This window comes from Numida meleagris, chromosome 2 (genome assembly GCF_002078875.1).
Source record: "Numida meleagris isolate 19003 breed g44 Domestic line chromosome 2, NumMel1.0, whole genome shotgun sequence".
NCBI lineage: Eukaryota > Metazoa > Chordata > Aves > Galliformes > Numididae > Numida > Numida meleagris.
In genome coordinates, this window is record NC_034410.1 from 111,981,584 (window position 1) to 112,007,440 (window position 25,857).

Here is a 25,857-nt window from a genome sequence, read left to right on the forward strand (position 1 = left end):
ATCGTGGGATTCGTCCCACCACGTTTCTGTGATAGCAACCAGATCATAATTTTCCAAGCACATCACGGTTTCCAGTTCCTCCTGCTTATTTCCCATGCTGCGTGCATTAGTGTAAAGGCACTTCAGCTGGGCTTTCCAGCACACTACCTTTCTAGAGGGACCCTCCCTCAAACTTCCAGAAGTTATATTATAGTTATACTATATTAATCCAAGATTATTAAAAGACAGTTGATGTTCTGTTTGACAAATAGATCCATCAGACTTGTTGATGACTTAGCTATAGGACATTGCTGTGACAAAAAGGCGAGACAAGTATTTTTCTTCCTCTTCCAGAAGTCCATGGTGCTTTCTTCATAATTTCATCTCACAAAATGGAGCAGTCTACAGTTGATGGGTATCCTCACAAACAGCTGAGTCCACGTTTTGAACCCCCTATTTATGCAGGTCTTCCACCTATAGCATCCAAATATAGACCAACTGGAGCTTCTTCATAGGAGGCTACTATTTCTATTTGAGATACCAAGAACAAAAAAAAGGATAGAGCAGCATGACCTTAATGCATAGGCAGAAATGTGCTGAGGGATCCCATGAGGGAAGAAGACTTGTGATCTCAGCCTCTGTGAAGGCAGATAAGTCTTTGAAATTTTATTTATGAGAGAAGGGAAATTGTTTGCATCTTATCTCCACCTGGAAGATCATTGTCCAGACCCATGGGGAGAAACTGCACAGTGGCCAAGTGAAACCACAGGCTACTTTTCTTGCCTCAAACGTCTTCTTCCATCATCTCAGGATCCTGTAGTCAAGGAGGGATCTCTTAAGCCATAGCAAACCTCAAGCCTTGCCTTCAGTGATCAGGAATTTAGTTTCCCAGTGTTCTGAGAGCAAGTCTCTCTGCTGCCACCTCTGTGTTGTCCATCAGTCCAGCCCAATCCAGGCTCCTGCTCCAAACTTCCCCAGCCCTCTAGTGTAAGTTTTAACAAGATTTTCTGTTAATACATAGCATGGTTACCCTTCTGCTAAATAAGCAGGCTGAAGTTGGCTGATAGGGTTTCAGCGATTCAGCCAACTTGACAGTAAACTTGGCTGGCTGATCCCTACCCAATACAGATTAATTCTTAAAAAGAACAATCCTGATACACATCACTGTATCAGCCCCCTTTTATTTGCCTGTTCAGTGAGTGAGAGCTTGCCTTTGCAGAAGCACTGTATCAGTACTGAGAAGTAGCGCTGTCTTTCCAACAACTTTTAGTTGTGTTACAGGAACAGCAATGTCCCTGCAGGGAGAACTCAGGGAGTGTGCCATGTCAGTTCTGTCACTCCTTCCTATCTCAGTCTATTGATAAGCTTTTCCTCTTAGATCTTCATAGGTTTTTAAATTAATGGTAAAGTATTTGCTTTGATCTACAGATAAATAAATGTCCCAGGGTTTATCTGAGAATGTTTCCCAACACTGAAATAAATAAAGTAGCAGATGAACTGTTTTCCAAGATCTGTGAACTATATGAGCAACCTGGTCTGACTGCAAAGCTGGCGTTTCTTCTCACCCCCATGACTGTGAGAAATTGAATTTTTAGTGGGATTTGCCAGTGGGAAAACGGAAACTATGAGGAGTAGGAAAGTATATTTACTTTATGTTCTTACTGAATTGTCTGATGCAGTCTAAAGAGGATTTAATATCTTGTTTATGGATTTTAAGAGTTTACCAGTTATACCTACAACATTGTAAGGTGGCTTTTAAATCATGCTATCTAGTAAGTAAAAATCAATTAAATTACATAAAGGAATACACTGCAAATTATAGTTAAGAAAGTCTTTTGTATTTATATGTATGTATCACAAACTTTATGATGCTAAGCTTATTTGCCCAAGTGTAAAGCTATGCATTTTTATTTGTATACTGTTCTCATTTACAGTGTCTGTGGGTGATGAAAATAAATTAGAATATGTAATGTACAGAAAATAACCTTGGAATACAGCTGCATATTTAAGTGTGCAATAAGACTGTTTTCTTTCTCAAGCACACCGGAGAAACTTATGACAGTGAGATAAGATAATAGGATTTGATATACCAAACCAGCTCTGTTGTCTACATAATCTAGAAGTACTGATAAACTTCTGCTCAAGGAAGAAGCCAAAAAACAAACATCAGAACTTGTGACACACAGAGGCAGCTGCTGAAGTCTACATGCGGGGAACATTTCTTTCTAATCTTTGTAGGTGATCAGGTTATGCCCTGACATGGGACCCTGGAGTGCTCATGTTACCCTAAGCTGGCTCAGCAGTGAGTGCTTTTGAGTTGCCGACTCATCATCCAGCTCCTTACAAAACCTTGCAGTTCATGTGTGGCATACTCATGCTATAAGAAATGCAATGTTGCTATTATAAATTAAATCCCTCTGTATTAAATTGGATGTGTTTTAGTTTGAAAGGTAAATCATTACTTCTAATTCCACAAAACAGAAGCTTGATTTCATTTGGAACTTCTTAATTTTCTGGAAATGTAACTCTTTTTATGTATGAAATGTAACAGCTAGAGAATTCTAACCTTAATTATTCTGTACTGATTGAAAATCTTGGTATTCCACTGGCTTTATTTTTCGTCTTTTCCCCTTTTGAACATTTACTTAGTTATTTCAATGTAAAGTAAGAAGATGCTGAATGCCTTCAAGAAGCTTCTAATACTGATAGAGAAACATCACAGAAGGGAGAGAGGTTTAGCTGTTCAGTATCAAAACCAAAGGAAAACATCCTCCTGTATCTAATATAACTTGCATGCATTATCGTGTTATTTATTTTTAGTTCCACACGGTATTATTTTTTTTTCCAGTTTAGGTGTTCTGGCCAGGTTACTATTTTGTACTAATGAGAGACAAACAATAATGTTTTGCTTTGTTTCAGGGTTAGAGAGTAAACAGGCAGGGAATTCTGAATTGAGAATGGTATTGTAGTTTGGCAGGATGGCCTCCAAAGGTCCCTTCCAGCTGAATCATAGAATTGCTCAGGTTGGAAAGGACCTTCAAGATCATCAAGTCCAACTGCAACCTAACCATGCTACTCTAACTCTAACAATTTACCACTAAATCATGTCCCTGAGCACCACATCCAAAAGGTTTTTAAACACATTCAGGGATGGTGACTCAACCACCTCCCTAGGAAGCCTGTTCCAGTGCTTAACAACCCTTTCTGTAAAGAACTTTTTCCTGATATCCAACCTAAACCTCCCCTGGCGCAACTTGAGGCCGTTTCCCCTTGTCCTGTCACCTGTGAGAAGAGACCAGCCTTGCTCTCATTGCAATCACCTTTCAGATATTTGAAGAGAGTAGTGATGTCTCCCCTCAGCCTCCTCTTCCCCAGACTAAACGGCCCCAGTTCCTTTAGTCTCTCTTCGTAGGGCATATTCTCCATGCCCTTCACCAGCCTTGTTGCCCTTCTTTGGACCTGCTCCAGCACCTCAATGTCCTTTCTGTACTGAGGTGCCCAAAACTCAACACAGTCCTTGGGGGGGTGAAATTTTTCTATTTGAGAAAATGAACAAGATTAAACCAGTGGCAGCAGCCTAGCAGGACAAAGAAAATGAATTGTAGTTGCCTATTGATAACGCAAAGCTGATTTGCTGGAATGGTGATCTTAAGTGTAGCTTTTTTACCCAGGGAGGCAATACCTGCTCACTCCACACCAGGCATCTGTATCAGAGTTCATGTCTCAGATGCTGCTTGTATTAGAGCATCCCAGAGCAGAACCACGTGCTGCGCACGTAGATGGACTGAAAGATGTGAAAAAAGGGCCAACTTGAGATAACACCTCCATGGACACATAAACACAATTTTTTGTGTGACTTAAAGGTAACTCAGTAAAGTAGATTGCATTAGGAATGCTGCTACAACCATACTTCTGTTAAACAGAAGATTTTGCTCCTTTTATTAAGTGTATGGCTTATCAATGTGTACATTTAATAGAAATATGGTTTTGCACCTTCTTTCCTCACTTCTCATTTCCCTGTGTACTTTCAGCTCTCACTTTTCCAAAGGCTGGCTAACGCAGAAACATGCTAAATGTGAATAATAAACGTGGTAACCTAGCAAACTAATGCAAGATGTTATTGGGAAAAGGAGGAGACTTCATTGGCCATGGAGTACAGAGATCTTCCAGCTGATCCAAACTGATGTATTTTAAAGGTGCAGGAGAGTGAATCATGGTCATACTGCTTTTAGACCAGAGCCTGGCCCGATCAGGGCATTTCAGATGACTGTGTCCAATAGTGTGGCTGACCCACAACCTAGGTAAAGTGACCACAGGCATTCTTAACATCTTGCTGCTAAGGAAATGTGTTGATCTGTGTTCCCAAAGATCCTCAGCATTTGTGACTAAGGAGGAGCTGGCAGACGGTTTAGATTCTCGGTCCAGAAGCACAGTTCTTGGTGGGGAGCAGTTTTTCATTTAGAAGAGAACCCCTAGCAGACTGCATCTCATCTTTATCATTCCAACACTTACATTATGATTGTCTTTAAAAACCGTTTGGATGTGGTGCTCAGGGGTGTGATTTAGTGGTGGGCTGTTAGAGTTAGGGTAGTATGGTTAGGTTGCGGTTGGACTTGGTGATCTTGAAGGTCCTTTCCAACCTGAGCAATTCTGTGATTCTGTGATTAGCTATATTTATATGTTGCATCTTTTCTTTGCCTATCTTGTTTGCATCTTTAATTGCTGTTGTGCTACTGGGTTAGAAAAAGGAATTTCTGGGAAAAGATGTACAATCTGTCCTGCGCAGAGGTTACAGGAATGTGGTCACTGATGCAATCATTTGGGCACAGGCTTTTTCTGAGCTTCTGGTGTATCTTGACTTTTTTTCCTGTTGAAGTTACCAAACAGATTGCTGTGTAAGTTATGACACAGTGCTGTTTCAGAGAATGTGCAGTCCCCGTAGAATTGGATTAGGATAGACTTTCTGAAGTGTTGTGTGGTTGCAACACCTGTGCGAAAGAGTAACATCAGGAAGAGTATTACTGAAGCAACAGAGTGGTTTGGGACTGCTCAGACCTGTAACAGCAGTCTGTAGGCAGTGCTCAGAGGGCTGCTGTAAATCATAATGGTTCCTAGCTGCCTGCCAGTGTAACCAGGCACCAGAGAGTGAGCTGCAAAAATAAAGCAGATACAGAAGGGAATGTGGGAAATCTGTAAAAGGTGCTTGTCACAGCAGATCAGTGCATAGATACCTGCACGTATTTCCCTCTGCACACTCGGCCACTGAATATAATTTTTTTTTTTGGTGAAACTATACCAGTGATAGGCAATATCATAGTTAAATGTTTTGTGTGAATAGAAAAGTTTTAATCGGGACTGTTGTGTGCATAGAAGTAAAAGCTTAAATTCTTTTGAGGTGATGCTTAGCTTTGGGAGTCGTTTTGATCAGAGGGGGCTGGGGGTCTGGCACATGGGGAAATGGCATAAAGATGCAGCCACGAGTAGAGTTCAGCATTTTGCAGGCTTAGCAGCTCAGCACTGATGACAGTGTGTATAAATGAGCTTAGCGCAGTTCCCGAGGTAATGAGCTCTGACTCTTGCTGCTGCACAATACCAAGGGTGCAGAGCAGCGCTAATGCAGTTTTGCTGTTCTGTGCCTGGGAACTGGCTCATTGATCTTGGGTTCCTATGCAGTGTTCTCTCTCCACATCATGTTTAGCACAGTCAGAACCAGTTTTGGTTTGTCTGCACCCATCAGCGCAATGTGGTTAAAGAGCTTGTCTTCATTGTACTTTGAGTGAGCCCAGATGAGCTCTGCTTGTTCTGTTCTTTTGAGCTCCTTTAGTAACCTTTGGACAATGACTGGAGTGTTCTTCGGGCTTGTGATTTACTAGTGTGTAACGAAGAATAAAATTGCTTTGTTCTGAAAAAAGTTGAATTGAAGAGACCTTCCTGGATTACGAAACTGTGACAAAAGCTGGTTTGAACCAGTTGAGTCTTTTTGTTGCTTTTCTTTTTGTCTTTCAACTCTATTATCAGAAGTGAGAATGTGCCATTTTGGCAAGGTATCATTTTCCAGTTCATTGCTTTGGAATGCTATGTGAGAAATGTGCATTTACACTACAATCGCTTTAATGAGTAATTGGATAAGTGCAATTTAATGTGAGAAATGAAATTTTTAAAATCAATGTTTGTGTAATTTATCTGTCAAGAAATAGCCCTTATGGTATAATATTACTTTGAAGGATGCAAAATAAAACAATTGGATGAATAAATTAACGTATACTGAACTTTTGTGTTAGATGTGCTTTCTTCTTTCCAGTTGTGGCAGTCGTAGTACCGTCTTTGCAGGGGAGGGAATTTGTGATGGGGAAAAAGTGTGTTTAATAGAGTCAGTTCCATGTTTTGTCAGGCCAGATTGCTGGTTGCTTTGGTAGGGGGGCCAAGCCATCTCCACGCTGTGATTCAAAACCTCAGATGCCCATTTCCCATTGTGCACAACTTGACCTGCAGCAGACAGCCCTGAGGACTTTTGGGGCTGCTAAAGTTGTTATACTGCCTAGTTCAAACTTCTGCTTCAGAATGATCTCCATAGTTCTCTAAAGAAACATGGGTAATGTTCTTGGACTTCCTGGAGGTTACAAAACGGCTTGGCTTGGAGCGTTGGAGTTATTTTCCCAAATGTTGGTGGTCTGGGCTGCTTGCTTTCAAAGATCAGAAGCAGACTCTTGCGAGAAAACAGAGAGTTTTCTCTGAGATGAGAATAAACGGAGCTGCTTGTCTCCGGAGACTGTTGATGGGAAGGCTCCAGTCAATCTTTATGATTAATTTTTATTTGATCTGAAGAGTTTTCTTCCATGAATGTTAACTAAATGTCAGCTGAAATCCTTTTCTAAAGCGATGTTTCCAGAATTATTTGTTTTGTCTAATGGCTGTCCTTTTGGCCAATGTTTTGGGACTACCAAATTGAAGAATGTGAACCAAAGAGGCAGGCCTTATACCTGAGAAATGGAAACAGACTGCAGACTGTTGCACACTGAAAGTGGAGGGTTTCACTGCTGCCTCTCTAGGGTCTGATATGCTACCCCACTGTACTGGAAGCTGTTGGTAGGTAGTCTGAATGTTGAGTCATCTAGCCTCAGCATCTCACTGAGAGCTGATTCACTGCCTAGGGAATTAGTCCATCTTTTGATTCTATGGCAACAAATAAGTCACACTTCTTTCTGAGTATGTGTTTACATTTCAGGACACCTACCTAGCACTGCTTACTTTTTAACAAGAGAAAGCTCCAAATGTTATTTATCTTGGAAAAGTCTCTTAAGAATACTAATCAAGAGCTTTTTTTTCAATAAATTAATATGAATGCCTTTAGGACTAGTTAACGTAAATACTTCTATTTCCTGCTGACAAAATCTGGAGCTTTGGAGAAATACAAAAGAACATTATATTGATATTTAACAGTCTCTAAAAACAAAAGGGGAATTAATGGTTTTGTTTTTCATGTTCTATTTAGAAAAATGTCAATACGCCTTAATGGGAGTTGCATCTTTCTCTATACAGAGGTGTTTGTAGTAAAGGCAGAATTGTGTTGTTATTTTCAAACATGCATTAGAGCTTATTATCCCATTTGCATCCTTATTATTAGATATGTTGCTCTTATTAAACATTTCTGTTGTGTTAATTTTTCAAACCTGAGATTAAATTGTTTGAAAGTAATTATAACCATGCTATCTTTCTGTGATGAATGTTTTTTTGCCTCCTAGGTAGAGGCAAAAATGATTTTTTAAAGTTACACCTTTACAACTATAATTTCTATATTTTCTATAACTATAAAACAAATTTCAGTTGTTTTCTATCAAAACCACTCCAAAGTAGGTGTTAGAAAGCTTCCTGAAGTTCCTCCAAAGACATTTTTGCTTGACATAATATTCAGCTTGAGGAGGAGGGAGTCATAAGCCTCTCTTTGCCAGTTTCAGCTCCTGTTGAGCACAGGCAGCTTGCAGATTTGATGACTCCCAAAGGTGACTTCATTAGCGCATCCATGACTGTTCCTGCCCAGGTTCAGTGGCTGTGTCAGAGCCTCCCACTGTCTGGGGATGTGTGAGGCTTTGGTGATGCAGTAAGCATGAGATAACACTGCAGCTTTCATTGGAAAGCAGTGATTTCAGCAGTAGGTCGGACAAAAATCTCCAAGTCTTCCTGCATCTTCCCAGTAGCAGCAGCAGCAAGGGATGCAAATGCTCCATGTGACTTAAATGCTTCCACTGTCTGTCCTCAGTGCTGTGGTGGGCAGAGCTCTTTTTGTTATGGTGTTTGTCCTTGTCCCAATGCTAAGAGTTATGCAGTGCTTCTCCCATGACTTTTACCCATCCTCAATCTATGCATAAGTATAAAACCACCTAAGGAAGACCCAACAAGATGGTTCAGGTTAAAAATACATTCTCCAGCTTGGTGCTCTGACACTTCAGGAAAGGGCACCCAGAGTTGCTCTGCAGTAGTTGTTGTGAAATGACTTTCAGCGCAGCATCTGGATTTGGTCAGATGCTGTGTACTGCTTGCCCCCAGGGGCTGTGGCCATACTCCTCTGGAGGGGTGCAGCTCCACCCTCATTTCATAACATTTCCTTTGGAAGCTCATAGCTCTCAGCTGAGCCTGCCCTCTCCTGGCGCTGGTATTCCCATCCATCTTAAAAATGGCTTTTTGCTCTACTAAGTAGTGCCTGTATACTTTGAGAGATACTAAGTCCTCTATTGAATTTTTGATAGAAGTCGAAATGGTTAACACTATCATCTCTATTCTTTTATTTTTTTTTTTTTTGTCCTAGGAACATCGTTGTTGTCACAAATGAAGTCAGCAATTTAGGAAATAGGCTGTGGTAATTTTCAGCTATGCCGTAGTTTTCCCGGGAATTGAATTGCTCAGTCATGAAAAATAGACATTTTCTGTCAGACTGATTCCACAGGGTCTGGTGGAATTCTCCCAGTTCCTGGCACTCTGGGTGAAAGGATGTGGGAGCCCTGGGGAGATGCCCACAATGTAATAACATTGTTGGTTACTGAGTGTTGTTTGGATATGGAAACATTTCTGCTTTATTCTTAGCCTTATTTATCAATATTGTGAAATATTTGCATATTTGAAAAATAGGCTACCCGTAACAGGCTGCTTAAAGATGGAAGGGCTGCAGTTATTAGAGCTGTTTACCTAGACACTGCTACAAAAATGTTAAATTACACAATAACTTTTATGAACTAGGATAAGGGATAAACAGGTAAAAAAATTTAGTACACGCATTTAAAATAATTGAATATTAAAGCTGAAAATGCATTAATCTTCTGAAATCTACTTAAAAAGTAATACTTTGAAAATGTAATATATTTTAGTGTCATGTGCTTGACACAGTGTGCAATATTTCAGGAGCAAAATTCCTGGCCAGTCAAGCACATACCAAGTGCTGTATGTCTGGGACTATTTCAATAGTGAGCTATTTTTGTATTGTACTACAAAGCTGCTTCTCCCAGACACCCATGTTTCACTGTACTTGTATGAAGTTTGCACTCCAGTCTTTGAGTGTCATGTCCTATGTCTGAAAATTTAACTTTAATCTGCTGGTATCATTGACATTTCATCAGTTCACAGTGAGTAAAAAAATACCAGCTCCCAGCTGTATTCTATGTTCCTTTCAGAAATAGTTTCTTGGGAAGAACAACCTAGGAATCCAGCACAGTGGCTCTTGCAAGCATTCCTGCTTGGTCTGGAATAATAATCCCATATGAGGAAGAAAATTTCTGTTAACATTGTATTTCTCTATTAATATGACATTACTCTATAAAGGGGTAAGGAATTCACGCAATATGCTTACTGCTCATTAGAGGTCAGTAGCGGAGCATGACATGAAGGCAGAGCTGAGCGTTCATTTAAGGAACCCAGCTCACTTCTGTTCAAAAGATTCTATTGTATTTGAGACAAAAAGAAAAATCTACGTTCTAGAAATGGAACCTCTTAAAAGAGGCTTTAGTTTCTGAACATTGGTTTCAAAATAAAAGTCATTAATTCCCTGGTAATTTTTATTTTATGTTGTAACGTAGTGTTTTTCATTTGAATGCCAACTAGATGGTTTTGCAGGCAATGTAAAACAATTAAACAAAACCAACAGATTCAAATTAAAAATTAAAGCTGTAATATGCCTGCAAACAGATATACTGCATGTCAGGAAGTCATATTACTGCCTTAATGACAAGGTGCTTGACTGTCATCTTCAGTAATGACAAATCAGTGCTGCAGAGACATGGTGAATAAAAGAATTTTTAAAGTTTTAGATTTTATGAATTCTGTTGTATTTTAATGCGGATGCCAAACACTCTCAGTATAATGCTCACTTGGTCATCAGTGTCCCAAACTGCACATCTGATCTTCCAGTTTCAATATGCATCATTAAGAGATGTCTCCTTTAAGGCACATTATGGCTCCAGTCCAAACCTTGCTGTCTCTGGGGCTCCACTGACTCCTACTGGCTTCTTGTCAGGACCCTAAAATAATAGTCCACCAGGGACAAACAGTTCGTATCAGTGGAAATGCTGAAGCAGTTTAACAATTTAAAAATAGTGCTTTTAAACATTCTTGAATAATTTACATAATCTGAATAAATGAATTCCTCTGTAGACATCTAATTCCAGAGCAAAGAATCACTGCGGTTTTCACGTCCCATCTCAGGGATGGAATTATTAATGTACTAAATCAAGTAAATTAGATATCATGCAAAGCTGGGTTATTTTTCAGGATTTAAAAATGCAAAATCAATAGAAGCATTTACTGCATTCAATGTGTTCCTTTCTGAATCTGATCTGAGATGGTTTTGCAAAAAATGATCTTTCAGCATATGGCCGCTGTGACCTGCTGCCAGAGGGCTCTGCTGTTGGGCGTCCTCTGTTCCCCCTCTTTGGGTGCTGCCCAAGGCTCTAACTGAGTATTTCTGCCTTTACACATAAGAATAAAAATCACCATTGGTTAGCATAAACCTGTGCCTCTCTCTGATGAAGGTTCAAGATCTGATCTTATTTATGAAAAGTTTTGATTAGCTTTGAAGTGAAGATTAAAAGAGTCTCCTTAAGAATCCAAAACTCCAGTCATCTCCATCCTCTCCTCTCAGCTTGGCGTGGCTGAGATCAAACAAATCCTCTTGATGGCTTTTTCTGTCTGTCAGAATGATATCTGGAAAGGGAATATCCTTTAAATCAGTATCAAGGACTAACACCCATCTCCACTGTCCATTCCAAACTGTCTGACTGCTATTGTATTAGTCTCAAGTGTAAAATTAATAGGATATCTCATTGTCTTTCTTTTGTTTCAAGTCAAGTTTGTCTTGTGTTAAATATCATACAAAAAGTACCTGAGGAAGTCAGACACTCGGAACTGAATCTTGTATGGAAAGATAGACTCTTCATCTGCAGTATGAGGAAAGCCATTAATATATTGTTTGCTGTTCTGAAAGGAAACTGTTTTGTTTACCAGTCTCAGGAACATCAGCATTTTTAAAGTGAGGTGATAAATATAAATGAGGTGAGTCCTTATCAATTTGTTCTTGAAGGAATCTTGGGGGAGTATCAGGGTGTGTTTTGGGTCCTGGAGTTGTTTCTGTTCAGTGGAAGGCAGCTGAAGATGAAGGCTTGATGGTGGAAGCATACTCACAGGTACACAGCTAAATAAACACAAGAAAATGTTTTGGGCTTGACCCAAAAGGTAGGCCTTAAAAGTGGGAAATAACTGTCTATGTTTTTAGTGAGGTACAGACATTCCCTCTGCTCCAGCCACCCCAAAAGTGCTAGAGTTAAATTCTATCTATTTTCCTTTTTATTTCTTTTCTATTTTTTGAGAAAACACAGGGTCATTCTCTAGAATTTTCTGCTCACTAGGTATGACACTGAGTGGAAATACGGAACAGTGAAATGCAATAGGTAGTTGTGGTTTAAAATCCTTTGATAGAAAATGATCAGGAGCAGAAATAAAATATAATCGTGTTATCATATAATGACATTTCAGGTTTTATTTTGTAATGTTTACATTGTTGATAGTTGCAAAGGTGTTTTGGGAATAGTTCTTTGTAGATGACATGTTCATGACCCAAATTTTATGTTGTTATGGCCTTTTCCTGAATGAGGATTGATGTATCAGGCCTTTTTGCAAGTGTTGAGTGTAAGTTTTCAGAAGTTTGAGAGTGATTACTTGATTTTAAACAGACAAGGTGATTGTAATTGTATTTTAATACCCTAGTAATAACCTCTACCAGTAGATTCAGAACTGTTCATAATTTTCCTTTGTTATTTAATTCAATGTACGTTAATTGCAGAAAGATTGGAAAAGTTATTCTCAGCCACCTGACTGGTTTCTGCAAAGCCAAAGCAGCTGGAGCACTGTTGCCAACAAATTCATCAAAGGGACTCATTGCCATTAGTCACATTAATGTCCGATCGCACCATTAGCTTCAGCGGATTCTTGATCAACATCCATTTAATTTTGCCTTCATAAGTGATTATTTCTGTAAAGGACAGGTTGCTGGCTCCAGCCTTGACACAAGTTTGAGGAGGATTCTCCTTCCCCATACTTCTGGTGTAATATTAGGAGACATTATACATATTCTAATTCGTGGTAGATGGAAGTGTGGCAAAAGTGGTATGTTCAGTAAGAGCTTGAAAATCCCAAGTGACCATCAGTCACTGAACTGTGGGCTAAACTGTGAGCAGTCCTTTCACAAGTCCATGAGGTACGGGGACGATCTCTTTCCCATTGTGGCTGTTACGTGACCTTCTCTGAAAGCCCCAAGTGACTAGTTCTTCCTTCCTGCAAATTTAGAAGCTGTAGAGATGATGGAAAGGAAAATGTGCTGAGGAACATTCATTGACATGCCACCCAGCAAAGGCTGGAAGGTGTTTTGGTGAGCAGAGCAAAGACAAATGCCTGTGCGGTAATGCAGGAGCACGAAGCACCACCCACTGCCTCACTGCTTTCACATCCACTGTTTAGTCTCCATAAATGTTCAGCAAGTGTCTATGAATGTCAGTGAATGCTATTTTTTCCACGTGATGGAGTTCAATGACACACCTTTGCTTCATATGCACTTCCATGTCAGACACCATTTTGTCAGACTGCCCCTCTGCTGCCATCTGTCACGCAGCAACAAAATGTAACGGAATATTGGTGGGAACGTTCAGCCTCTACTGTCATACCATCAATATCCACCTCTGATGTTCTGGGCTTATATAATGAAAAAGGAGGCATTACATTTGGAGCAGCCTTTGTAGGAAATGATTTTTCTGGTGCTGAGAAAGGAGGAAATCGTATTAGCAGAGAAACATTTCACAAATGCAAAATTTCACCAGGACAGTATGTAGGATCATGGATGATAACAGTTCTAGTATCACAAAGAAGTATGAGTGCATCATAGCTGTGCTAATGTAGTTTAATACTTTCAGATTAATAATATCTTTTTATTAAGAAACATACACCAGAGCTTGTGACATTCAGTCTCCCTGATAGCACATTTCCTGCAATGATCTGGACAAAGTTTTTGTTCTCACCTGTGCCTTATAATTTTCTGCTCCCGACAGTTGTGTTTTAAACTTTATGAAAAGCAACCACTACATTTTGAAAATGATGTCAATTTATAACATAGACCTGAGTAACTGTTCTTATTTAAAATAAAGTAAATTAACTGAAAAAATGCAGTTTGGGAAGGGACAAAACCACTGATGATGAGTGTCAGGTTTGGGGGAGAGGAATGATGAAAATATTAGAAAAAGTTGGGAAGTTCAAAGTGTTTTTGCATAAGCACTTCATTAAAATTCCTATATGAAAATGTCAAATATATATTCCATTCTTCCTGACATAAATATTGTCACATAAATATTGTCAGGAAGAATGTCAGGAATATTCTATTACGTTAATAAATGAAAATTCCTCTACCCACACTTCCCCAAATAACACTTAAGCAGTGAGATGCAAATATACTCTTAAAGCTGAGCATTTGATTTAGGGACCTGATACAGCATCTTTACACAGTTAGAGCAATGACATTGATTTTAATGAGCAAGTCTGAAAAATTAAGAAAGAGTATCAACTTGTGTTAGATTGAGTTCATGAATAAAGGCTATAATGTGTATCATTGTATATACTTGGCAGTATACGTAGTTCCTCATTTCCAGTGAATGTATGCTTTCTAAATAACTTCTTCTCTTGCATCCCTGACACTTTGTATTTCTTTTGGTCCCTTTTTTTTGGGAATCTCCTTATTTTCCCCAAGAATAAGTCCTCTTAAAATAAATTATCTGTGTTATGATATTATCTATTGTGAAGTGGTTTTTGAAAAAAAAAAAAAACAACTTGTTGAGCTTGTTTTGTTCTGGAGCTTTGGGTTTGTATCCAAGCATTCAAAAACTTCATCTGCTGTACTTTTTGTTGGAAGACATCTATTGAAATAGTTAAAGAAAATCTTCAAGTCAGAATTCATTTAGCTTTCATAATGTTCATAACAAATTCATGGAGGAAAAAATCAAACTCTTTTGCAATTCTTTTTTCCCCCTCCTCTATGATTTTTATTATTGGCAATAGAAATCTTTCAAATTCATAAAGATAACAGATGGCTGCTTACTCAGTGATGCAGCAGAATAAATCTGTCGTAACCACAATTAAAGAGTAAATGTGTTCCACACTGCCCATGCAGCGGGCATTAAATATGTTGCAGATAGGAAGCAGACACCTTATTGATTACCAGAAGTTCCCTAATAAATTGATGTAATTAATTCCTGCTGAGCATCTCACTTACAAACATAAGTTTAGACCTAGCAAAAATATTTTCAGAGCTAGGCACAAATTGCAAATTTCTGTTGTTAACATTCACAAAGTACTTTTTGGATATGGACTTATTCTGCCTTATTCAAAATCGCAACCATCAAAAATAGCTTTGAAATATTCTATTTCCACATCTGAAAACATGTAGATCTTTTATGGCTAAATAAAGCCTTTCGGTTAGAATCAACCCTTCCGAAGTAATACCTGTTGGTTGCAGAGAGTAAAAAAGAAATTTCTTCATGCTTCTGCTTTACAGGCTTCCTGACCTGCTTAATATTGAAGTAATGAGGAATCTCTGAAGGAGGTGGAATGCTCTGTCAGTGCTGGAAGATCAGCATTATTTGTGAGGCTACGCAACACCCCTCCCAGAACCTGGGTGTTCTCTCCAGCCCTTGGAAATAATACTCCTGAGAGGTGCTGCCATCACAACTTACACTCTGAGAGTCATAGAATCATTTAGATTGGGTAAGACCATCAAATCTGATCATTGTGTAACACTGCCAAGTCTGAGTTCACTGAAAAGTGATAGATTCCTTGGCTGTTTTATCATGTTGGTAAAGTCCTCAGAGGCTGGCAGCAGTGGATAGTGTGGACATTTTTTTGATCTTAATTTTTTTTTTTCCTTCTTAGCTGTGGGAAGCCAGACCCGTGGAGGAAGATCTTTGTGTTGAGATATGTTAGCTCAGTGCAGGAGAGATGAACTTCAAGCACTTTCATGGCAAAAGATTTTCTTTTCCTCTTACCATTTTTAATGTCATCCCTATCAAATATTGGGCAGATAGATTTTATGTCCACAGGCTCCTTTGCACTTGGATGTTTTAATAATGGCTTTGACTTCTGTGTCTAGAATGGCTTCCTTGAATGTATTCCTCCTTTTTAAATAATGATCCCTATGACAAATTAGTCCGCTCAGGAAATAATGACTGGACAAAGAGCCAGCTAAAAATAAAGCGAACATAGAAATATATATATATGGATAGACATATAGATAACTTAGAAATTTGACAGTATCTTTTGCTTCTTTATGTTCCTTTTGTGTGATGTTTGTAGCAGTATTGTACAAGGTTGCTGTTTCTGTTAAGATCTAGCTATTTCTTCATAAGTGAAATGTTCATCTGAATAAAATCACAGCAGTGAGACTCTGTAAAGCTACCTTTATCAATAGAGATTTTATTAATGGGAAGAAGTTCACTGCCTTAAGAGCTTTCTATGCAGTTGTTTTGAGCTGATGTGTATAAGTAGGCAGGGACTTGTCATGCAGTTGTCTTTTGTGGGAAAGTTTTATTCTATAAAAATTAAAACTTTGGGAAAGTTCCTATTTTGGAAGAATGTTTTGGTTCTGTAAGAGAGCTGGCATCAGACAGCACTCTCCAGATCTCCACAGTGAATAGGTAAGAGGCATTTCCAGGAGAAGGCAGTGAATGTCATTGTGCTTGTTCAAAATAAGTTTTCAGAGAAGTTGTCATATGCATTGTAGTTCTCACTGCATTTGGCTTGCACATGGAAATTTGGTCATTGCTGGTCATAAAACTTGAGCAGTGATGAAGTTCACTTTCAGACAGTGCAGTTCTCTGAGTTTGAACATCGATAAAGCAGAGGAACTTGGAGATCAAGCAGAGAGAGTAAAGTAAAACTGCAACTTGTCAGCATAATTATGGAAACAAATCATATTTATAGTATATGTAGAGCTAGAAGTGCCAGACCTTGATTAATAATCAATTGTAATTACTATTTAGAATTAATTGCATTCCTGAACTGCTGACTTGAAAAATGATTCGGAAGCATTTTCCCACACCTTCTTTGAGGTACTACTAACTTGATGTTGAGAATTTAATAACTTGAATATCATATCACTGTCCTTGTATTATCATTACGTCCCTTTTGAATGTGTTTCATGAAGAATTAAAAATATGCAAACACAACAATAGCTGTAATTCTTGTTACTTGAGCTTGCATTGTGGTTGACTTTGCTGTGTCCTTGCTGTGTTGCCTTTAATAGATCTGTATGTAACATATTTGTTGCCAACACTAGGTGTCACACTAAGTATGTTTCTGCTTCTGGCATGAAACAAAACCCTTTGCCAGTAAATGAGACTGTAAAGCTCTTCCCAGAACGTCCTCCCAGTCCGGACTCAAAGTCAGCAGGAGTTTTCCCATTGATTTATGTGCAGTTGCATTTGTGCCCTTGATGCTCACCTTGTTTCACTCTCTGTAGAACTGCAGCAAATGGACACAAATTGCCAGTTCAGCAGCCCTGTGGATTTGGTGGCCCCATTCAGTGTACGGTGAACTAATTAAGGGAAATGTAATTTGCTTCCAAGTGTTGCCCAAATTTTTCCAAGATTTGGTTTCAGAGTTCATTAGGTTTTCAAATTCTAGCTATATAAATAAAAGCAAAAATGAGGAGTTCTCAAAGCAATATTCAACAGAATGGATTCTGTCCAGATTTGCATGCTTTAAAAACCAGTGTCAATGAATGGGTTCCTGGGATTTGGCTGGAAAGTATTTGTTAGCTGATTCTTCCTGCAGAGCCCTCAAATCCCTCTACAAACCTCCTTCCTTGGCAGTGGTTTTCCTGGCTATATGTCTCTGGAGGTGATCCCATATCTGTATACGTGTAGTAGCCTTATGAGAGAGGTGGAAGAAGTAGCCTGGTTAATAGCAGAAAGAATTATTGTACACTATAGCGCAGCTTTCCTCAAAGTTCAGAGTAACACAGTTCAAAGCTTCCAAATGTTTTGCCCAAATCTTCTGTGTATCTAACTATATATTTAAGGTCTAATCCAAAGCTTGCTGAAGTTAAGATGGCAATGGACTTTGGAGCAGGCACTTAGTGCAGACATGAAAAGAGATAGGTCTGTGCCTCTGGTGTTTGTAATTATGGAAGAGGAAATAGATCAAAAGATGGATGCAGCAGAGAACTTTTAAAACTTGTTGGTTATTTTTCATTTGAGCTTTTCTTATTTGAGCAAGCAATTTGTTCACCACGTACTCATGCTAATAAATGTTCCAACTTGGTTTTGCAAGTTATGAAAGCTGTTAGAGGTAAAGCCTTTATTTGTTCTTTCAGTCTGATACTCCGAGTAAACGGTTTAAATCCTAAACACTTGCAATTGTCCAACAATACACAATAGATTTAAGTTGAAAGCACTATAAAACTTGTTTACAAGGACTCGGAGAGCAAAAAATTGTTTCATTTTAAATGCTGGAGATGAAGTAGGATCTGACAACTTTAGAGCCTGAATTTTTCTTGCCTTCAGCAGGGACAGTGTACCAGCACGGAACGTTCTATCACCTCAGAAAGCCCCAATGCTAGCTCTGCACATGTGGGATAGATAGCATAAGAAGGGTACAAGGCAGTGGGCAGTACTGTTTCCATGCCATTGACCTGCTTCTTTCTGACTTCTGTGGTTTAAAGTATGACAAAAAAGGTCTTTTACAAATTGTTCTCCCATCATAGCTTGTCTGGATGGGGAGATGAACTGGATAGGGCACGTTCTGTGTTCCTCTTCCTTAGGTAACACAGTCAGAAGGAGGGAGGTGAAGCTCATAGATCTATACTGAGGCTATCTGTCTCTACTGTGGGGCCCTGATACCTGTTTGCTTTGAAAATAGTGATGGAGCTGTTGATTGTGAAAAATGTTCAATGTCAGGTTGAGGAGATCTGAAATTCTAGATGCTTGTCTAGCTCTAGTGTCAGCTGGCATAAATGTGGTGTGTGAATTGCATCTTCCCTAGCACAGGCAAGATAAACAGACCAATTATATGGACAAGACCTTCAGAAGCAAGTAGGAAGTGGTTGCAGTTCCATGTTCTGAGATCCAGGCTCACCATTATGCCCATTATACCCAACTTTGGTTGTATGTATTATAAAAATTAAGGTAACTGTGTAGTTATCTTAGCCTGGTCCAGGCTAGTATTCTGGAGACTGGCTCTGTCCCTGTGTGTAAGTAGACTGGTTTACACCGATTCAGACCTAGACAGAACATTGGTTTGCAGTGCTTTGCATCTCAAAGGATAATGCTTAAAAATGAGAATCAACATCTCAAAAAATTTTAAAAAAACCAAACAACTTTCACTATCTAGTTTTGACCTTCTCTATGCATGAAATAAAATAAATGTATATAACAAGGTCATTTTCATGCTTGCTAGTAATGCAGATATCAAGAGCTATAGCATGGTCACCATATTATACATGAGATAATATCAAAAGCTGCATAACACTTAACTCTATCCTGAAGTGAGGAATGATACAAAGGTCCCAGAAGAGCCTGCAGGCAGTGTTGGTACTCATTTTGCTGCTTTTGGTCACCACGGAGGCTTCTCAGTGCTTTTTGGGTGGGGATGGGAGTTGGTTTCTTTTTTTATTCCAGTGCAGATGCATCAGCAGTGAGACAGATGGGAAACAAAAAATGTGTTTTTTCTCCTTAGCAGATTACATGACCCATGGTAGGTGAGAGCAGCCATTCCTGAAGGCCACCTGAATGCTTGAGACCACAGTTCAGCTAGAGGAAATTGTGAGAGTTGCCAGTGCAGAATATGAGTTGGGATATCTGGTGCCTGGTAGTCCTCATGCCTTATGCTATTTCCTAATTTGAATGAAGAACAGAAAATAAATACACATGATAGCGCTATATATCTAAGACTGCTCCAGTTTAAGTTCTGCAAACTTTAGAGTGTGTGCCCTACTGTGACTTTGCTGACTCTCACAGTTATTCTCACAATTCGCCAGTGGTCCTTGCAATCACGTGTTTCTAATCCTTTGAAATCCACTGAAGTCTACTGTGACTATATGCAGAATCACTACTATATGTCTGATCGTGTGACATCAGAAAAAGAAGAACCTCATTAAAGGTAACAGTGTTTTGTATATGTCCAAGATCTTGCTTCCCTCTTCAGGTTGTTTCTTCTACATGTGTGAGCACTGGGTACCTCCTGGGCAGCATCTGTACAATATCTGTCACAGACCAATTTCTTCTTGATGACTTGTTTTTCTGCCTAGTAGCCACCTTGGGGCAAATGCTTCTCAAACCACTGAGTCTGAACGAAAACCCTGGAACATTTCGAGTAATTTGAATTCAAAATGTTTGGCTTGGATCCACTTCTGTATTTCACTCTAGAGCCTTTCTTCTTCATTACTAGTGCATTAGCTGTAACGTTTTCCTTGTGGTGCTTTTGGTACCCACTCTCACCTATATAGAAGCTCTAAGAAACTGCATGATACTCTGAGCATCACTACTGCAACCAGCTCAGAGTGGAAAGCCCAAGCAAAGCTGGTAGACGCAGTCAGTCTCTTTCATCTGGTCTGTTTTACCTGCTGTTAGACTGCTTTTTGACATGTTTACATCTTGCTTATTTCAGAAAAGAGAGACAGTAAAACTGAATGTTGTCCAAGGAGAAGAGTCTGGGAGCATCTCCGAGTTCAGTAAACAGTATTTGCTAATAGTTTAAATCAGCAGTGCAGCAGGTAATGAAAGCTAATGCTTGGAATGGACTGATGTGGCTCTCAGCAGAGCTGGCTCTGAGCTTAGTGTCTGTGTGAGTTTCTGCACCCACCAGGCAGTTCCAGTGTCAGCTATGGGAGGGGGGTTGATGCTACAGGTCCTCATTGCTTGTTTTATTCTAAATGCTGGAACTCAGCATTAACATGATAAGACTGTTATGACTCATGGTTTCAAGCATCTCCAGAGAGCACTCAGGAGCAATGCAGAAGAAGGCTGCTGTGCAGCACATCGGCCTGCTACCACACTTCCAGGCTATTTTCATGATGTGAAGAACATAGAGTATTCTGACAATAAACACAATTCTATCTTGTCCAGCGGCTGAGGGAGCTGGGATTGCTCAGTCTGGAGAAGAGGAGGCTCAGGGGAGACCTTATTGCTCTCTATAACTACCTGAAGGGAGGTTGTAGTGAGCTGGGGGTTGTCTTCTTCTCTCTTGTAACTAGTGACAGGACGAGGGGGAATGGCCTCAAGTTGCACCAGGGGAGATTCAGGCTGGACATTAGGAAATACTACTTTTCTGAAAGAGTGGTCAGGCGCTGGAACGGGCTGCCCAGGGAGGTGGTTGAGTCACCGTCCCTGGAGGTGTTCAAGAAACATTTAGATATAGCATTGAGAGACATGGTTTAGTGGTGTTATTGGTGGTAGGTGGATGGTTGGACTGGATGATCTTGTAGGTCTTTTCCAACCTAGCTAATTCTATGATTCTATGATTCTATGTCCATTTCCTTGGGTCCCTGCACAAGACAGACCTACAGGTATTGTTTTACATAGAGCAGTTTGGATTGGAAAGGACCTCTAAAGATCATCCAGTCCAACCCCCTATAATACATAATTCCTGTTGTTTCACTGTGGACTGATTTGCACTACAAGGGCAGGACTGTTTGGCAGTCAGCACATCTGCATCGTTCCACATTTCCTGTTCTCTAACGTGTCTGTGAAGTCCTGACGGGTGTGTGATGCCTCTGCTTGGTCACACTCACATGTCAGGAAGGTGAGGACTCCAAAGGGCATGTAAATGTCCAGAACACTAGACACTGCTCTGGGACCATAACTTACAGCTTTGTGTTGGAAATGAAAAACAGAAGAGGGAAGGGCAGAGAAACATTCTCAGAATGTATTAAATTTCAGCTCACTGCTTACTATGAAACCAAGGCTATTGTCTTCCTAAGACAACATTTGGATGAGACTTAACTCAGTGCAGAGCATACCAAGCAGTATGTAACATGCAGATCGGGCACGGTGTTCTAAATACAGTAAAATTTCACAGTTAGCAAGTTTCCAACCCTGGATTCAAATTTAACATTCAAATTAATTTGAGGGTCACTTTTAGAAGACAAGGGCAAAAAGCAGAACAAATTATCCTTGCATCAACATTTTTTCCCAAAGATCACTTAATTCCATTGGCAGGTACTGTGCAGTGTTTTGAGTTTGAAACAACAATTTCTCTTTCAAATTGCTATTTAACATTCCCTCTTTCTTCTTCTTTTTTCTTTTTTTTCTTTTTAGCTCTATCACTCTGTTTCTTACTCTTTTCTCTTAGAAGAATTTAGTTTCTGCTGCTTATAGTCCCATTAATTTCCCCATCTAATTTTTCCTTCTGCTCTGTACCCTACAGAGAACTCCTTTTGCTTCTCATTTAGCTCTGAAGCCTGGCAGTGCTTCCATTTGATCAGCCAGTTTTGTGGTCTGTAACCTACTGCCTGTTCAAATGTAAGCAGCCTCTTAGAGATGCATTTCTGCTTTGTTCACCTGAGATGTGCTCAGAACTACGTATGCTCAGTCTGTGGGAACACTTTGATGTGTGGATACATGAATATTTCCCTTCTGGCTTGAAATGTTTCCAGACTGCCAATTTTTAAAGTACTCCACGAACCAGTTGGAAGAAACAGATGATCTCTTTTGCCGTTAACTTTCTCCTGTGATTTGGCAGAGTTGCCATCAGTGAAAAGGAAATGTAGAAACAAAAGGACAGATTGCATCCATTTCAGACTCTCAGGATTGTGGCTTAAGAAGACATCAGCAGCAATCTCCTTTTCTTTTTTTATTAGCTCACCTCCCCTACTTAAGCATGCCTAGAAGAGTTCCCATCTTGGTGTCTTTTGTAATCTTTTTTAATTAGGCACGTAAGAGCCCATAAAAACCCGGTAGAAAGCCCAAGGCACAGAGCAACACTTCTGTGTAACCTCCCTGCCGGATGGCAAGCTGCCACTGCCTGCCCCCACCTTGGCACTGCCTCACTTCGACACGAGACTTATTTACTGAACAGACAGTATTTTTGCTTTTCAGAGTTATGTTCTTTCTGATCGTAATTCTTCCACAAATGCCTCTGTTGACTTTGCTCAGGATGCTTAGGGTGTATGCTCACCATGTTCCTACCTGTTACTTTTTGGCTGGTGTAACGCTGCCTGTTTGCGGGCACAGTGTGTTGTATATGGTGGTTGTGTTTCTTTGACTTTCAAGCCTGGCATTTTGGATGCTTGCAGATGCTATTTCCCCACATATAAAATATAAATCTGAGGATGCCTTGCAACATTTTTATGTCTTGTTCTGCTCTGGAAAGACTGTTGTGAACCAATCAGATTGCATAGATAACAGGAACATGAGCATTTCAAAGACAGGCACAACTTTGTATTACGTGTCGTTGTAATCTTATATTAATGATATGTCTGAAAGAAAAGGGAAGACAGGTTTTGAAGGTGACATCACTGAAATATTTCTTTTGAACACAAGATCATCAGCAGCTGCGCCTGCACAGCCCTGTCAGCATGCCTGCTTGGCTGTCTTGAGGCCTCCTCATGATCGTCTTTATTGATAGATCTGGAATGCCAGAAGTATCATAGAATCATAGAATCATAGAATGGCCTTGGGGGTTGAATGGGTTGAAAAGGTCCATAATGATCATCTAGTTTCAACCCCCCCTGCTATGTGCAGGGTCACCAACCACTAGACCAGGCTGCCCAGAGCCACATCCAGTCTGGCCTTGAATGCCTCCAGGGATGGGGCATCCACAACCTCCTTGGGCAACCTGTTCCAGTGCGTCACCACCCTCTGTGTGAAAAACTTCCTCCTAATATCTAACCTAAATCTCCCCTGTCTTCGTTTAAAACCATTCTCCCTTGTCCTATCACTGTCTACCCACATAAACAGTCATACCCCTCTTGTTTATACATTCCCTTTAAATATTGGAAGGCCACAGTGAGGTCTCCCTGGAGCCTTCTCTTCTCCAAGTAACACCAGGGGACTGCTCTGCCCTCACACCCTGTGCCATGTCCCTCCTTTTGGAGCACCAAGAGTCTCCCTGTGAGGAAGCACAGCACAGCCAGCAGCAGTGCATCACTCCTTCCATTATACGACTAATGGGCACTGTCAATGGTTTACAGGCATTCAGCCCGGTTCCGTGACAAATGAGATGGGGGACCCACGGGCCCACGTCCCAGGAAAAGGAAAAAGGGAAAAAAAAGGGTAAGGAGATGGCCCTGAGAGCAAAGAACAGCGGCAGCAGTCTGAGAAGAAACAAACTAATTTACTAAATAAGATATCGGAATGCAAAACAACACACTATAATACAATATAATTACAATTTAAGCTGATAAATCCAATGCAGAGAGAGAGAATGTCCCAAAATCAAGGTAGGCCTTACTCTACTACTGACGATAAGATGGCTGGAGAGCAAGGTGCTGCCAGGACGAGAGACAGGCGAAAAAAAGGGACGAGGTCTCGTGATCTGCAAGTTTTTATCTTTTCCCTCTGGCTGGAAATGGTAACGGAGGAGCAAAGTACCGTGGGGAATGTAGTAGTCCTTCTCTTCCGAGAACCAGGTACATACACTACATGATGTTATGATGTGGAATACCAATAACCAAAAATCACAAAACCATGACAGGCACCAAGCCAATGCCTCTTTGGCTTGCCCCCTTTCTCTACACATTCCAGTGTCTGCATCTTTTTTCTCATTAACAGCTTAAAAGTCATTCAGAGATAATCCCCTTCTGAGCTAGAGCATATATGTGTATGAGGTCAGTTCCTGACAGAAACAGAGAAATTCCATGTTTATATGGCTAATGGGTGCAACATAAACATGTAAACTTAATAGTGGCAGAAATGTTCTACAGCTGGAGAGACCATCTCCAGACATGACAGTTTACTCACAGCATCTTTGCAATTGGCTGTTAAGGGATTGGTACAATGCAGGTTTATGTTTTCAGCTACTTAATTAAGTTTAGTTCTGTGTCTTGTAAAGCAACAATGGATGTTGTCACGGGTGGAGCAAAACTGAACGCACGTCCAGCTTTTAGGCAGTGATCCAAGTACTTATGTTTACATTCAATGGACAAATGTCAGCCTAATTTGTGTTTACTTTCAATGATACTGGATGCTTACATTTTCAGTGAAAGCAGTTCTTGCCACATGCATTGTGGACCTGTTTTTTCTAATGCAATTAGAGAATGACTGTAATTCTAATTCCAGTTTTCAGACTGTTAAATACCTGTCTATTCTCCAGTGGCTTTAGCTTCAATTAGTTGTATTGATTCAAGCTTATAATTTTGCCCTAACACAGAGCTCTGTTAGAAGCAACTTCAAAACTAGGATTCGCTTACAGAAATGACATTAGTTACTGGGGATGTCAACAAGTAGACTCCTATACTATCAGTTTATGAGCATGCATAGTTGAATGTAGTAAATTTCTGTATGGATTGAGCTGAATATTGTATCTGATAAATCCCCTATGAAGACAAGCTGAGAGAGCTGGGGCTGTTCTGCCTGGAGAAGAGAAGTCTCTGGGGAGACCGGATAGCGGCCTCTCAGTATCTAAAGGAGGGCTGTAAGAAGGAAGGGGACAGACTCTTTAGCAGGGTCTGTTGTCATAGAGCAAGGAGAAATGGTTTCAGACTAAAAGAGAGGAGATTTAGGTTGGATATAAGGAAAAAGTTTTTACAATAAGAGTGATGAGGCACTGGCAAAGGTTGCCCATTGAGGTGGTGAGTACCCATCCTTGGAGATGCTCAAGGTCAGGCTAGAGAGGGCTCTGAGCAACCTGGTGTAGCTGTAGGTGTGCCTGTTCACTGCAGGGGAGTTGGACTTGATGACCTTTAAGAGACCCTTCCAAGTAAAATGATTCTATGATCCTATGAATATTGTATTCATTAGTTTTACATTAATATATGGTAATTAATTCTTTAATTAATAATTGGTAATTTACTCCCAGCCTCCAGTGTGGATCATGGGGATTTTCCAACACAGGTATCTATCTTTGTGTTTCATGTATGTTTCGTGTGTTTGTCTTCTACAAACCAATCTAATCTTTCTGAGACCTTTCTGGAAACTCTCAGAATCCATAGTGTCCTATAACCGGAATTTCAACAATATTTGATGTCCAAAAGAATTTGTGGTGAGGGACTTTCATCTTTTCTGTATATCTTATCATTTCTTAGATCTCTGTCAAATGCTCCTCAGTTTTATTTTCTTTCCAGTTTGAGGAATTCAGGTTGATTTTTCCATACATGACAGCCATTGCCTATTTTCCATCATCGCTTTTCCAAATGATGTCACTTTT

General features: G+C 39.9%; 1 long non-coding RNA gene across 2 annotated transcripts in view; it reads left to right on the forward strand.

The window, feature by feature from the left end:
• Window positions 1–17,083, forward strand: part of LOC110394983 — a 28,719-nt gene extending 11,636 nt beyond the window's left edge. Inside the window, exons 2-3 of one of the 2 annotated variants that reach the window (XR_002436082.1) lie at window positions 15,056–15,264; window positions 15,430–17,082. This is a non-coding gene — a long non-coding RNA (uncharacterized LOC110394983). Of the gene's footprint in view, window positions 1–15,055; window positions 15,265–15,429 lie in introns of both variants that reach the window. The other variant, XR_002436083.1, reaches the window with a different exon arrangement.